The 13,007-nt window shown below is 45.7% G+C and overlaps 1 protein-coding gene across 2 annotated transcripts in view; it reads right to left on the bottom strand.

Annotated features, from left to right (window-relative positions):
- The window catches only part of Nprl3 (GATOR complex protein Nprl3), a 104,602-nt gene that overhangs the window by 71,668 nt on the left and 19,927 nt on the right, over positions 1-13,007 (bottom strand). The window lies entirely within an intron of this gene.

Genomic DNA, 13,007 nt, shown 5'->3' with positions numbered 1-13,007 from the left:
CTCAGACAGCGCATTCACCTCCACTTGGGTGCTCAAAATCCACTGCCCCAACATACATCACTGGCCTTTTGATTGCTACTGAATGTTCGAAACGAACAGTAGTATCAACAACTGGTAGCTTGACGCCAGCCGAATGCCTGGCATCAAACGAGCGATCAACCACAATGCTGTCTGCCCTCACTGTGCACTCGGCCAACACTGAATGCATCCCTACTGGGCGCTCGGCTGACACTGGCTGATTAGAGCTCTTCTTAGATGAACTCTGTGGTATAAACAACTTGGGAGACATCGGGGTATCTTCTTGGTCCCAGAAGCTACAAGAAGGTTCAAGACTCTGAACCAGATCTCTGTAATGCTTATAAGGAGGTGGAGGAATGTGTTCAGGAACTGCCGATCTTTTCAATGGTCTGAAAATGTCAGAAAAGCGCCGGCTGCACCTCCTATCCACGCTGGAACTGGAACCACTTGAAAATAAAGCGTGCACACCCACTGGGACACCTTTCCAATGGCCATCTGGCGAGTCCTGGGAACAGTCAACAGGTTCAGTTGAGGGGGCAATTACCCATAGGCAAACCCCACCGACCTCCCTTGGACATTTGGTTTGCCTCCTCCCAGGTTCAAGGGAGTTTGACAGGGACTTGGGTCTAGCAGCGTCGGCGGGACGAGTAGTCACCTCCTCCACTGACACGACATTTGCACTAACCCTTTTTGCACTCAACTGATCCATCAATATCTGAACGAAGGGCCCAGTTGGGTTACGGTACAGTATCTACCATGACACTAAATTTCTTATCTACTTGGGTTTCAAGGCTGGCTAGGGCACTAGGCTTGGAAGGTAGGGAGCCATGTAAAGGAGTTACAGGTAAAGACAGAGGACTTAGAATAGGGGAAAAAGCTGTCATAGGAGTCGAAAGAACAGACATCTCTTGAGAATGCTGCAAACTAACCTGGGCTTTAGCAGCCTCCTTTCTCTGTCTCTCTGAAGTCTTGCTAAATGAGAATTTAGTCTTCCTTTTCCCCTGATCCTACTCCTTACACTCGTCACAGTTAATGTCAGGAGAACAATTTTGCTCTCTACAAGAAGTGCAGATAGTATGAGTGTCGTACCTAGCAGACGTCAGTCTCGTCTTCCAGTCCTTGCTGCAATACCTGATACTATGAGCACTCGAGTCTGACATATCCAATCACAATTAAGGAAAAAGCAGATTAGCGCCATCAAAAAAAATATAATGTACTTCACCAATTCCATGATGTCCGCAAACAACCGGCGAACATACCAAAACAAAAGCTACCCAGCGACTGATGTTCAGTCGATGAGAGGCAGGAACGAATTGAATACCTGAGCCGGATGTACCTATTCTTCCCCGAAAGTGGGGAGGATCTGTTACCTACACCAGAACAATATGAGTGCTACCGTGAAATTTTAAAAAACTTAAGCTGCTGCGAAATGTAATTACTTGGCAAGTTACTTATATAAAATTTAATTTTATAAAAATGTCATTTTTCTGCCAAAAGGACACATTTTGCCTCCTGAACCTGGAAGGAAGACAGGGGAAAGAGGTAGAATTGCCCAAAGTGCATTTATAGTAAGAGGAAGTGGATGAGACTTTCCTTAGTGGCCTGGAAATACAAAGGCCAAATCTGTACAGTGCCAACTTACCCCGTTAAGGAAAAGGAAGGGGATATGCATTAGGTTCTAGCCTAGCAAACCTAAGGGACCTCTAATCCTGAACTACTGGTTCCTCAAAGAAAGCAGAAAATTTGCTAGCACAAACCTTAATCAGCCTCTGAACAGCTGACGACACTACCTGCTCTTCAGAGTCAAATTCATAAGCTGCAGGCTCATAAAGTGAAATCCTTGTGAAGCTGAGGTGGCAGCAGAAGAATCCCCTGCTCCCTGAACTGAAAAGAGTAACTCCTCTAAAAAGGAATTTAATGGAAGCAAAAAACCTGTTTCATACCAGAGGGATGGGAGGCTCCACTTTGTGCCATGGTGCCTGGCACCAAAGAATCATCTGCACAGGAATCAAAGCCTTCCCGACTATTCACACCATCCTGCCCTGACATCAAGGTAGCAGGAGGCAAAACCAAAAATCCCAGAGCTGACCTCAAAAAACTTGGCTGAAGGGAAGATACTCCAGTCTGCCCTGCTACTGAGACAGTAGCAATCAAAGAAGGATCTACTAGACTAACAGGTGAATATGTCGAACCTTGGCGCTGAAAATGTGACCGAGAACACCTAAAAGAGGCTTGAGAATACTTGAATCCTGCCCCAGAGACTGGCAAGGAGCCCGAGGCATCCAAGATGTAGAATGCGGTAGAAGAAAACCTTAGACGACAAAGAAGGGGACCGAGACTGGAAGAGCGACATCAGAGAAGAGGGAACTACAATGGAAGCTCCTACTTTTCCGAGAAGCAAGTGAAACTAGTACTGTATTATAAGGCAGGCAGCAAAAGTCGATGAGAAGGCCTGAGAAAGGAAAGAGAGAGAGTGTAGAACAAATGAGTTCACACATCCGATCATGGCTACTCACATCTAACGGTAAGGAAGTGTTTGGTGTCAGGTGAGCGCCTGCTGTAAAGTGCGTCTGATGGCAGGCAAGTGACTACTGGCAAGAAAGCTTCCGATGCAAGGTGAGCGCCTGCTGTCTGGCAAGCGCCTGCTGTCAGGCAAGCACCTGCTTCACAGTGAGTGCCTGCTTCCCAGCAAGTGCCTGCTTCCCTTCAGAGAGCGCCTGCTGCAAGCAAGCATAAGATGTCAGGCAAATGCCTCTGAGTGATTACTGAATCATCTTGTAAAGGAAGACCACAGGAAGAAGCCAGATAGGGATCGCTAGGAGTATGCGGCCTCCCGCAGGGCCTACGGGATACAAAATCAGATATTGAATGAGTGCATATCTATCTCCTGCCTGATTCCTAAGTGCTCACTCCCCAAACACAGTTGCGGGCACACTACACTGTTTGTGTTACATGCAGAGTTATATAACTTGAAACAGTTTACTTTAAAGCTTCTAGCGACAGCTGCAGGTGTAACGGCAACACTCACACAAGAACTAGACCTATTATAACTGTCCTTATGTGACCATGATCTAACTCTGTCCATGGAGGACTGAAAGCAAAGGCAGGAGACAGGGCACAGTCCATGAATATCCTGGGATGTTAGTCCTCGTCTGGAAACTCTGGGACTACCAGGTCTGTCAGCAAGGGATGCTGAGGGGACAAACAAGGCTGCACACTGTCCCTGCCAATGCACTGGACACATTCAAAATTCAATTCTAGTCAATATCTAATTGCATTAAATCTAGCCTACTACCCTGAGCTGCCATTTGGGTGTATAAGACTCTATAACTACTCGAGGAAAACTATACTGTAGACTTATCTCTGTCTTCTTGGCCAGGTGTAATTCTAAAGAAAACCTACGTTCAAGACTGTTCTATTTACTCTGTCCTAAGCCTATCTTTCTCTTCTAATTCGGCAATTTATCACCTCTATCTCATATCTCCCAAAGACCAATCCCTGCAATAATCACGAAGGTTGTCAGAATTGCAAATCACCTCTCGATGATCCATGCAAGTTCATGCATACGTACATCCAGAAATATTTTTCTTTTGATGTTTTCTCAAAACTTACCTTTTTCAAAACTAAATGCTTATTTCTCCAAGACGACTGAACCAAATTCAATGAAACTTTTACAGAGTGTAGTATAACTATATATCTATATTTCATTGTCAGGAATATTGCTTTTCTGTGCAACTTTTAATTTTACATATTAATTTTGAAAAGTGATGTCATGAATTTTTTCAACTGCAAAACAAATGAACTTGTGGTGAAATGTCTAAATTTCCCTGCAAGAGAATTTTTATCATTAGTTGTAAAATAAGTGGTAAAAATTTTAAGCAAATCCCTTCAATCATAAGGTAGAAACAGTAATCTACTTTCTAAAGGGGTCTTATGGCGTCGGCGCTCCACTTAAGTCTGTACACCCTTGGTTAACCAATGTTAAGTTATGGAAGGAAACGTTAGGATACATCCTTGTGCTTTATTCTGTGACTTACAGGTCAGGTTAAAATGCTAGCACTTAAACAATGCTTGTTGTTTCCTTACGTAGTAAGAGAGCTACTGCAGGTGAATACTGCCCCTGGTTGGTGCTCATCTTAACCTGTAGTGGCATGGTGGTAAAGCCATACGGCACCTCTACTTAAGTGGAAGCTTTGCAGCGAAGGACAGGACTGATGGCTAGCAAAGCATACACAAGTGCCCTGGCCCTGGGTGCAGTACCAATATATAAAACAACCAGACAACAATGTCACTAAACTGAAAACACCACAACCCATCCACTTAGACTGGTGGGTATTCCAAGTACACTGTACCCCCTGGCTCCCGAAAATTTGACACCCTACATCAAGGCGAAGAGATAGTAGGAGAAAAAGAGATATTCCTATGCTTCCTTCCCCAATATCATGCCAGCCACTGAAAATGGCCCCAAGGTACTGCAATTTTCAAACACTGTTACAACTTCTTTCAAATAGTGAGACGCGAAGATCAGTTCACACTTCCAGTAGGCCAACTGCAGAATGGAAGTGAGGAACATATTGTGCCTGAAAGCTAATAAGGTAGAGAGTGCCCTGACATCATGAGCTTTCATTTTAAAAGTAGGCAAAATGTCCTCCTGAATCTGAGAGTATGCCTCAGGAATTAAGTCTTTCATGAAGAAGGACAATGCATTCTTAGTCAGAGAGCAAGAGGGGTTCTTGACAGAGCACCAGAGGTTACTGGATGGTCCTCTGATCTTCTTGGTCCTGCTCAGGTAATACCTTAAAGGCCTAGCAGGACAAAGAACTCTCTCTTCATCCTCAGAGCCAAGGTATCCGTTAAGGTCTTAATGGAGAAAGAATGGGGCCAAGGCTTGGAAGGGTCCTTGTTCTTGGTTAAAAATCCAAGGATAAAGGAGCAAACTGTGTCTCCTTGCGAAAAAATCTACCCTTTATCGATGGCTTGGATCTCACTAATATGTTAGCAATAGCCAGTGTCATAAGGAAGAGAGTTTTTCAAGTAAGGTTTCTCCGAGAGGAGGAATGACTATGTTCAGGTTCCAGGAGACCAGGTCTTCCTTTCTTTGCTTAGAGATATCAAAGGACTTGACAAGGTTGTTAAGATTTGGGATTGATGCATGATTCAGGACCTCTACATTTAAACACTGAGCTAAACACAGATCGACACCCCTTAATTGTGGAGGACGAGAGATTCCTAGATCTCGGATAAAGAAGGAAATTTGCAATTTGCGTCACAGGTGTCTCAGAAGAAGAGAAATTGAATCTGAGACACCAGCTTTGGAAAATCGCCCACTTAGCCCGGTGGACATGGCTAGGAAATCAACGCCTGTACCTTGCAATCGCCTCCGCAGCACGTCTTGAAATCCCTTACACTCTGACAAGCTTCTAGACAGTCTGAAGCCCATCAGGGCAATAGCGGACAACCTTTTGGTATCTCTTAAAGTGAGGTTGTCAGAGTACACACTGTTTTTAGGGGAAGGAGTCTCGGAAAGTCCATCCACAACCATAGCAAGTCCTGGAACCATTCTTTCATGGGCCAGAACGGGGCTATGAGAGTCATCATAACGCTGCGATGAGCCCAAGACTTGTTCAGCACTTCCCTGACCAGGTTGGAGGGCAGAAAGGCACAGTGGTTCAAGTGGGACCAATCTTTCTGCAGGGTGCCTGTTGTCCCTGCTAGAGGGTCCAAGGCCTGAGAACAAAGGCCTGAGAACAAAGGAGAGGAAGGCGATGGTTCCTTGAGGTGGCAAACAGGTCCAATGTCAGCCTGTCCCATAGTATTGCAGATTCCGACAGACCAGGGGATCCAAGGTAGGAACGACCTACTTTTTGACGGCTGTTTGTCTGTCAGAATATTTAGTTTGCCCTGAATAAATCAAGAGACTGGACTCACTCGATTTGATCTCTACACAGTAGGTCTCTTGCTGTCTAGCAGAGAGAAAATGAGTGAGTGCCACCTTGCTTTCATACTGTGGTATTGTCTGAATGGACTACCACAGTCTTGTTGTGAGCTAGAGTTGAGAAGCACTGAAGCACTAAGTGAACTGCTTTCATCTCTCTGACTTTGATGTGAAGGTTCTGTTCTTCCGGAGACCATGTCCCAGAAACTTCCTGGTTCCCCAAGAGGACTCTCCAACCTAGAACCGAGGAGTCTGAATAGAAGTCTAGGTCTGGGCTCAGAGGAGAAGGGCTTTCCTTCTGAAAATCTACTTGCAAAACTCTCCTAGGAAGTTTGCCTAACTTGACAAATATCTTGACGGAGTCCCCAGTAGGCTCATCCACTGATGGGCCGAGCAAGATGAAGGGGTCAAGAAACTTGTGGACCGTCTGAAGGCTGCTGGTAATTCTCTTGGCAGACAGAAAGGCCTGAAAAAATACGCAGAGTTGAGTCTCGCCCCAAAATAGAGGAACTCTTACAATGGGGCTAGCTGGGACTTCTGAAGATAGATGACAATTCCCAATTCCTGAGAGAGATGTTCAAGTCCTTCGTGCACTTTTCCCTCGAAGGGGATTGAAGAGGCAAGTCATCCAGATATAGACTGACGTTTACGCCTACACAGTCTCCAGTTATCGGCAGGCTCGGTTATCAGTGATCCAGTTTTATGGGGGCTTGTCTAGCAACGAAAATCAGTGAGTTTTGGTGCCGAAAATCGCTGATTTCCTCTTATCGGTGCCAATACATACCTTAGAGAGACACCGATCCCTGGTTATCAGCACCGATAAGCGCCGATTTTTGGTTATCAGCGATTTTTGCTCATTGCCACGCTGTCAGAACGGAACCCCTGCTGATAACCGGGGACTTCCTATATTCAATGAGGTCATTTGCTAGAGGAGTGAGATCTAAAGTGAACACTTGAGGTGCTGTAGAGAGGCCGAAGCAAAGAGCCTGAAACTGGAAGATTTAGCTGGTGCTGGGCGCTTGGAAGTTGGCACTGGGCACTCCAAGAGGAGACAGGCATTTATACGCTGATGTGGGATGCATGAGAGAGTGTCCTGGAAGATGAACCTTTGATACTTCCTGGAGTTCAGATGGATGGGGAAGTGGAAGCATGTGTCCTGCATATCCAAGGTTATCATCCAATCGTCCTGGTGAATGGATGAAGGACTTACTGGTTTGTCTCTATCCGAACTTCATCTTCTAGACAAAGAGATTGAGGGTGCTTACGTTGAGGACTGGTCTCCAAACCCCGATGATTTGGGGACCACAAACAGACAGTAGTAGAAGCCCTCTTTCGAAGGAGAGAGGAGACCTCTCCAAAAGGGACATATGTTTTCCCAAGCCTCTTGAGTAGGCTGTCAAAACGAAGGGAAAAGGGACTAAAGGGGGCTCTCCACGAATGGAATAGATAAGCCCTCCCTCAGAACCTTGACAACCCACTGTTCTGTCCCTCTGATACTCCACTTCTCCCAAAACTCGAGAAGACTGGCTCCCACTTGTGCATGGAGGACTTTTTCCTCATTTCTTGGGCAAGGACTTGAGCTCCTGTTGACAGTTCTGGCCAAGAAGTTGACACTGGAGCGGGTCCTAGACTGGACTTGGGCTTACTCCCAAGAAAGGGAGGTTGCTGGAGAGGAGAGACCGTCTTAGGAACAAAAGTGGACGAATCCTTGGGGCGCTTGGAAGAGTGCACCAGAAGATCCTAAGTTGACTTCTACTGGAGGTCCGACTTCTGGGCCTGAGTGACTCCTTTAGTGAAACAGGAACACCAAAAAACTCTTTCCTTCAAAACCCCCAAAGAGAAAAGAGTCACAAGTTCAAGAGAGCCATCCCTGATGGTCTTGTCTGCACAAGAAAGGAATCCTAGCCAGTTTGAGGCAAAGTCTCTAACTACATCATTGCAATCTTCAATCTTCTTGGCTAGCACTCTCACAATCCAGTCCAAGAACAACTCAAAGAGGTCTCTGACAAGGAGTTCAAGTTCTGCCAATGAAAAAATGACATTTTTATGATAAAATAATTTTATACATACTTACCTAGTACTGTAATTACATAGCTATATTTTCACTCGCACGACAGCTAAAATTTTGAAATTTGCAGGTCACGCTATTTGTTTTGGGTAGGTGACTTGTCCCGCCCACTTTTGGGGAAAGAGAGGAACAAACCAGCAAAGAGCTTCAATTTGTTTATGCCCTTGTGTCCATGTGAGGGGAGGAGGGAGCGCTCCAATCATGTAATCACTTGGTAAGTATATATAAAACTTTATTTTATCATAAAAATGTCATTTTTATACCAGTACCTTACCAAGTAATTACATAGCTGAGTCCCAGATTGATAGGAGGTGGGATGCATGGACATATCTACCCCAAAACATTAAGAATGGTAATGAATTTGAGAACAGAAAAAATCGCTAGCGTTGATACAATGTTTATTTTTTCCTTACATGATATGAGAGCTACTGCAGGAGGATGCTGCCTCTGGTTGGTGCTCATCTCAATGTATAGTGGCGTGGTGGTATAGCCATGGAGCGCCTACCACTTCAGTGGGATGGCTAGCAAAGCACAAAAAGTTGCCCCTGCCCTGGGCACAGTACCACAAAAGACAAGCATAAAAAACGACACTGTCATCTACACCACATAATTAAAACTACCACCCAACCACTAAAACTGGTGGGTATTCCAGGTACATAGTACCCCTAGGCTCCCCTAAAAACTCAACACCCTATGTCAAGGCAAAGGGAAAAAAGGATGGAAGGGATGCTTCCTATGCTTCTTCCCCCAACACCATGCCAGCCACTGAAATCGGACCCAAGGTACTGCAATTATCATTCACTGTTTCTACTTCGTGCAAGTAATGGGAAGTGAAAACTGAATTGCACTTCCAAAAAGTCAACTGCAAAATATATGAGAGATAAGTTATGTCTGAACACCAATGAAGTGGCAACAGCTCTTATTTCGTGAGCTCTAACTCTAAAAGAGTGTAAAACATCATCCCCAATCAGGGAATGTGCTTCTGAGTTATTGTCTCTGAGGAAGAATGCCAGAGCATTCTTAGACAGTGGACAATATGGATTCTTGACTGAACACCACAGATTACTTGAAAGTCCATGTGTTCCCTCTGTTCTGTGTAAGTAATACTTAAATGCCCTCACAGGACACAGAGCTCTCTTCTTCTTCTTCTGGGCCCAATATTTCTGTCAGATCCTCAATGATAAAGGAACAAGGCCAGGGTTAAGACGGGGTCTCATTTTTGGCTAAAAACCCCAGGGGAAATGTGCAGACTGCATTCACTGGGAGAAGCCAACTCTCTTCTCCAATGCATGTACAGTATCTCAGTAACACGTTTCGCTGTCACTAAGGCTACCAGAAAAAATGTTTTTCTAGTGAGGTCCCTTAATGAAACTGAATGAAGGGGCTCAAAACAGAGACCAGACAGCCATTGGAGAACTACATCTAAGTTCCAGGAGACCACTCTTACCTCCTTCTGTTTGGCAGTGTCAAAGTACTTTATGAAATCCAACAAATCTTGGTTCGAAGAAAGATCTACTCCCTTATGTCGGAAGACAGTGCTTAACATGACCCTATAACCTCTAATAGTAGAAGTAGATGGACTTCTCGAGGTTCTTAAATATAGCAGAAAATCAGCTATTTCTGCTATTGACATCTGAGAAGATGAGACATTGCGTCTTCTGCACCAAGAACGAAAGACTGACCACTTGGCTTGGTAGACTTTGTCAGAGGATTGTTGTCTACACTTGGCAATAAACTACGCAGCTAATCTTGAAAAGCCCTTTGTTCTGAGGAGCTTCCTGACAATTTGTAACCTGTCAGGGCCAAAGTGTACAACCCTTGATGGAACTGCCTTTAGTGAGGTTGTCTGAGTGGACTTAGCCTTTGAGGTAGCAGCCTCGGAAAATCCACTAAAAGGTCGAAGAGATCTGGGAACCACTCCTTCGATGGCCAGAATGGAGATATTAAAATCACTGACACGTTTTGATGAGACTGAAAGCTGTATATGACCTGTCTCACCAGGCTGAATAGTGGAAAGGCATAGAGGTCTTTGTTCGACCAGTCCTGTAGCATGGCATCTATCGCCCATGCTAGGGGATCCGGGGATCCAGGACTGGCGAACAGAACAATGGGAGATGATGGTTCCTGGAGGTTGCAAAAGATCCAGGATTGGTTTCCCCAACAGTTTCCACAGATCTAGGCAGACCAGAGATCTAGGGTCTCCTATGTGGGGAGAACCTGCTTCTGACGACTAAACTTGTCCGCCAGAATGTTTAACTTTCCCTGAATGAAACATGTTAGGATTCTGGTGTGATTCTGAACTGCCCAGAGGAGGAGGTCTCTTGCTGCTTCGCACAGGGAGAAGGAGTGGGTCCCCCCCTTGCTTTCTGATATAAGACAGGGCAGCAGTGTTGTCCGAGTAGACTGCCACTGTCTTGTTGAACACCTCCGACGCAAAGAACTGAAGTCCTAAGTGTATCACTTTTAATTCTTTGACAGTGATATGCCAATTTTTCTGTTCCAGGGACCATGTCCCGGACACCACCTTGCTCCCCAGAAGAGCCCCTCAACCTAGATCTGATGCGTCTGAGTACAAGTCTAGGTTGGAGTTCAAAGGGAGGAGAGACTTTCCCTCCGACAACTTTCTTTCGGAATTCCACCATAGCAAGTCTCTATTTTGGGAATCACAGGAAAAACGAATGTGTCTGGGAATTTCTTCCTGTCCCAGCTGATCCTTAGGAAGAACTGCAGAGTTCTCATATGGAGTCTGCCTAGAGAGATGAACTGCTCCATGGAGAACAATGTCCACAGAAGACTCATCCACTTGTTGGCTGAGCTGTTTTTGAGAGATAGAAACTCGTTCATCGTCCTCAGGCAGAACTTTACTCTCTTGGGGGTTGGAAAAACCTGAAAATTCTGAGAGTCTATCACCATTCCCAAATACTGTATAGAATCTCCTGAGATGGAGTCAGCTGGAACTTTTGCAAACAGGCAGCCCCCAGTTATCGGTGGCCTTGGTTATGGGCAATCTGGTTTTATGGTCCTTGTCTAACAACAACGATAATTGGATTTTCGGTGCCAATATGTACTGATTCCCGCTTATCGGCACTGATCCCCAGTTATCGGCAGCGCTGATCCCTGGTTATCAGCACTATTATTGCCAATTTTCAGTTATTGGCGATTTTCAGTCATCAGTGATTTTCGGTTATCGTCACGCCATCGGGAACCTAACCCCTGCTGATAACCAGGGACTGCCTGTACCGATTAGTAAGCCCAGGTGTTGGGCTAGGAGAAGGGTCCTCCAAAGGTCCTCCGTACACTTCTCTCTTGATTGAGCCCAAAGAAGCCAATTGTCTAGGTAAAGGGAGATGTTGATTCCAATAAGGTGAGGCCACTTTGCGAAGGGAGCAAGAACTCTGGTGAAGACTTGTGGAGCTGTCAAAAGACCAAAGCACAGAGCATGAAACTGGAATACTCTGTTCTTGAACATGAACCTGAGGTACTTCCTGGAGTCTGGAGTCTGGATGGATAAGAATGTGGAGGTACGTGTCCTCCATATTGATGGAAGTCATCCAATCTCCCTGGCAAACAGATGACAGAACAGTTTGGTTCGTCTCCACCCTGAATTTTGTCTTCAGGACGAAGAAATTCAGGGCTCTGACGTTCAGGTCAGGCTTCCAGCCTCCTGATGATTTGAGAACTACAAACAGGCGGTCGTAGAACCCTACAGAATTTATGTCTTCGACTAACTCTATTGCCCCTTTCCTGAGGAGGGATGAAACTACTTCTAGGAGGGCCAAAAGCCTCTCTGAGCCTACAGAACAGGCGGTCAAGACGATGGGCGTGCTGACTAAGGGAGGTTTCTCCCTGAAAGGGATAGTGTAGCCCTCCTTCAGGACATTTACAATCCAAGGTTCCGTTCCCTTTTCTCTCCATCTCTCCCAAAAGAGGAGTCTGACTCCTACTGGAGTATGGTGGACAGAGAGGAAGATCTAGAGGAGGACTTCTTGATGGCGCTTGACGAGAAACGGATGCTCGAGTGGGGTCTCCAGTAAGCTCTTTGCCTGCTGCCACGAAAGGGCTGCATCTGCAGAGGAGAGACTGTCCTGGAACCAAAGGTGGTTGCCTCTTTAGGACATCTAGAGGACTGAGCCAAAAGGTCTTGAGTGCTTTTCTTTTGGAGGTCTGATGCGATTCCAAGCACCGTAGTCTGTGGGAACAGGTGATGTCGGTCATGTCGGGGAGAAAACAGGAGCACCAATTTCTGCAAGGGAGTAACCTCCTTAGAAGTGTAAGAGCTCCAAAGCTGTTTCTTTTTAAGTACTCCCATTGCATAGAGAGAGGCCAGCTCTTGGGAGCCATCCCTAATGCCCTTATCTATACAAGAGAGGACCCATAGCCAATCCGTGGCACAATCCTCAGGAAAAATGGCACAGTCCTTAATCTTGTGTGCTAAAGCACCCACAGACCAGTCCAGGAAGCAATTTTGAATAAGTTCTTGAGAAGATGAGCCAACTCAGAAGTGGAGAACATAATCTTGGTTGAAGAGAACACTGATCTACAGGACGACTCTATTTGCCGGAGAAGTCCCCCTGGGAGGAGGCAGAAACTCCCAATGAAGGAGCTTCTTCTGTGGCATAAGACAAGTACCTCCTTCGAGACTAGCTGGAAGGAGGAAAACCAAAGAAGGCTCTCCCTTGCTCTCCCTTTTCTGTGAGCCATCCCTCAACCTCATTCAAGGCCTTAGCTGAAGACAAAAGCACCAACTTAGGCAATCTAAAGGAGCCAGTAGACTGATTATCCATCAAAAAAGCAGGAGCAGGTGAAGATGGGGCCACTGGTGAAAAGAAACCCGGGAAAGTAGCAAGGACACATAAGCCGAAGGAGGAGTGCCATGGTCCGCTACGTCTTCCTCATCGGAAGATACTGGGGATAAGGATAAGTCTGCTGGTGGTTGAGGAGCCGACTAAGCCTTCTTGAGTAGGCCCAAAATACTGTCAATCTTGT

This window comes from Macrobrachium rosenbergii, chromosome 16 (assembly GCF_040412425.1).
Source record: "Macrobrachium rosenbergii isolate ZJJX-2024 chromosome 16, ASM4041242v1, whole genome shotgun sequence".
NCBI classification, from domain to species: Eukaryota; Metazoa; Arthropoda; class Malacostraca; order Decapoda; family Palaemonidae; genus Macrobrachium; species Macrobrachium rosenbergii.
The sequence above is the reverse complement of the archived record's forward strand: the minus strand, read 5'-3'. Positions and strand labels throughout refer to the sequence as shown.